Source organism: Camellia sinensis, chromosome 4 (genome assembly GCF_055761805.1).
Source record: "Camellia sinensis isolate YWXY chromosome 4, ASM5576180v1, whole genome shotgun sequence".
Lineage (NCBI taxonomy): Eukaryota > Viridiplantae > Streptophyta > Magnoliopsida > Ericales > Theaceae > Camellia > Camellia sinensis.
Genome location: NC_138964.1, coordinates 212,381,885 through 212,385,540, shown reverse-complemented (window position 1 = coordinate 212,385,540; position 3,656 = coordinate 212,381,885).

Sequence of the window (3,656 nt, the reverse complement as noted above, 5' to 3'; positions counted from 1 at the left end):
TTATTTTCCTTGTTACTAAAACTAGAAAAATAAAATGCCACAATAATTTTTTGTAACACAAATTAATGTTCTGCAATTGTTAATGACACCAGTATATTACTACTAGTTGTCAAAGAAAATAAACAGTATATTGCTACTATTTGTCAAACAGTATATTACTACTATTTGTCTTTTCCAACCAGAATATTGCTTTATGAAAACACAGAAAATTAAATACAATGAAGACACCAAAAAACAATAATCTGTCTTAAGATTGTTGGACAATCTTCACTGTATTTAATAAAATAAATTCTGTTTATTTATTAAACAACAAACGGAATACAAAAGGAATAAAGGAATGGAGAGAGATTGTTTGATTACAAAAATCAAACCAGTAAATGAAAATAGATTTTTATTTTGTTACAAAAATAAAATCAAAATCTGATTTAAATAAATAATAATAAAACAGAAAATAAATTAACAACTTACTTGATTAATTTCTTGAACAAATTTTCTGATCAAGTCCAGTGTTTGACACTGTGTTCTTAAGACATATTCATTATCTCCACGGTGCTTTCAGAATGTAGACGCCTATCTCCTAGGATAAAATAATCAATTAACGAAAAATTGCAGCACAACAAATTTTTCGTACAACGAACGCACTTAGCGTTTACACTCTTTCTCACAGAAAAATAATGGAATTAATGTAGCAAAATGCAGAGATGAATTGTGTAGACCACCCGAAAATCTACTTCGCGCACGAGGGCACAAATTGTAGTTCTTAGCTACTACAGTTCGGACTCCTATCACGGTTTTGAATCTAATCTTACAAAGTGCAATGTAAGACTGATAAATCACCAAAGAGTCCAAATTCGAAAAATCGTTTTGGAAAATCGATTTTAATCAAAAAGGGCCAAACATGGACTGCTCTGCCAGATTTCAGAGTCGCCACCTAAATATTTTGTTTTTGAGAAATTTAGGAAACCCTGACTCGTGCTTAAGGCCACGTGTTCGTCATCACCAAAGTTTCCTAGGCTCAGGAACTTGGGTATGAGAGGGGAAGGTCCTGAAATGAGCACCCCTGCTCGCCCGATCAAAGGATCGGCCTCTACTAACATGATATGCTGTTTTTGAAAACACATGTGTTCTTATTCCGGTTTATTAGCTAACATTACTACGTGATGCGCACATCACACAAGTATAGACGCAATCACTCAATTTGGAACAAAACATCTCATGTTTGTTTTTCGAAAATGGTTTGAAGGTCCTACTCGCAAGTAGGCTAAAACGTGGATTTGCCACACGCAAATGGGCTTAAAACATGATTTGCCACTTCAAGGGGACTTAAAACGCACATTTTGATGAATTGTTCCAATTCAGGCAATCAAGCCTCCACCCACAGGTATTCATGCAGTTAAGCAATTAAGTACATAGCCTCATGGCAAGCATGCTAGCATGGCAACATACACATCTCATGCAGTATGCTAAAGCGTAAACACTTACAGTGTATTCCGAGCCAAAGAAAGAAAACTAGTTAGAAATCAATGCATGATCCTAGCTAAGTTAAGATGCCTAATGCAACACATGCACAATGCAACTAAGTAGGCTCGACTATCTAGAATGGCATATGAATGCAACACTTGACAACATGCTTTGAAACACGTATTCAAGAAAGTGTATTAAAGTACAATGCAGTTTATATGATGCGTCGAGCCCGGTGCATGCAAGACAAAATGAATGATGCACACATGCAAACATAAGTATGCTAATTGAAACATGCCCTAAAACTAACCATCAAAAGCTGATAAATAAAAGGGAGAAAGACGTGGGGTTGGAAGACATGCACACACTCGCGCACATTTATTACAACATTTGCCCTCTCGACGGAGGGTCCGAATGAAAGCTAAGCTAGCTAATCTAAGCTAATTTAAACTAATTATTACAAAACGAAACTAATTAATTAACAAGTTAACTAAATATTACAACACAAATGAATTTGAACAATTAGCTAATCTAAGCTAATTAAAGCGCTAATCTAAGCACAAAACGATTTAATTAGTGAAATGCATTAACTAATTAATTACAAAACCGACGAATGCTAACTATGATAACAACTTATTCTAAGTTAACAAAAGCTCTGAAATGGCCTGGGGATGAGAAGTGCATGCATGCTCGGTCGCCTTGGAAATCCATTGCCATGCCACCTATTGCCTCTGTTTGCATTTGGTTTGATCTCAGAACACTGCACAAACCTCCAGATAGCTTCTACTCCAACAAGGGGACTTCCTGGTGGGCTGCCGACCAGAAAATGGTGTTATAGACCACCTGTAGACCACCTAAATTTGCTGTAGACCAAAAAAAGTGGTCGGCCAGCCACTTTTACTGGTCTGTCGACCAGAAAATCTTCCAAGTTCCAGTTTTGCTGCAACAAAGAACAAGAAGGGGCACAACAGTGTATTTGCAAAGTATGTGTTCACAACCACCCTCCCTATCATTTCTCAAGCTCAAGGGAGTGCGACACTCGACTCTCGGGCCACCAACCGAGCATCTCAATGCACAATGGCTGAGAAGCCAAGTTTGCACAATTCAATGTCAATGAATGCACAAATAACACATAAAAGCCTCTGCCTCTATCATGCTTGATCAAGAGGGTCGGCAACCAAGAAACGTAACACGTTTCATCACTTCAAGTACGAAACGTGCCACATTCCTTGTATTTGGATCAACGCTCGATCCAAACACAATGCAACACATATAACATGATCAACCTATCAATGCTAATGGCATGCACAAGACCCTATCATGTGAATAATGCATGCATGGCATGTTTGAAGGCTAAAGGCATCAAAGCTAGTAAAGAGTATCTCACAAGAGGCATGCAATACCAAGTTTAAGTGGCTAAACCAACTATGGACAGAGCTCATGCATGCCAAAAACAGTGGCCAAAATGCTCCGAAATGCTACCATTACAAGCAAGAAAACGCATGCTCATGCGATGGCCCATGAACTAGGCATAAGAGCATAACTCTCAAACATGATGAAGAAGTGAAAAATGTGAGAGTGTAGCTACACTATATGCACTGAAATCATGTGTGAAATGATGTCAAATCACTCAAACAATACAAGTATAGCATGCAAGAGGGCCTAAGACACAAGGCTACTAAAGGGGACTACACAAGAGGTATGCAATACATGGCACAAATGATTGAACCAACCATAGACAGAGCTCAATTAGGTCAAAACAAAGACCAAAACATGCTGGGATGGGAGCTCAAGAGCCTAGACAAGCATGCATACGCATTGGCCCATAATCGAGGCACAAAGGCACAACTCTTAAAAGCACTCAAAGAGTGATAGAAGTGAGAACATGGAAATACTATATGCTCTGAAATAACATGTTAAATGATGCCATGACATGCAACTATCACAAGTATGGCATGCTATGGTGCTCAAAACTCAAGACTAGCAAAGGCACTTGCACTATAGCCACATCAAGGAAGCCTCAAAGGGCCAAGGTGACCCAAAATAGTCCCAACGCAGGTCAAAACAATGCCATCACATGCATGGTTTAGAGCCAACACATGCTAGGATTAGAGGCATGAAGCATGGAGCATACTAGGCCAATGAGCATGATTACACTACAAGTGTAAGAAGCAAATGAGGGATGCTTTGACCAA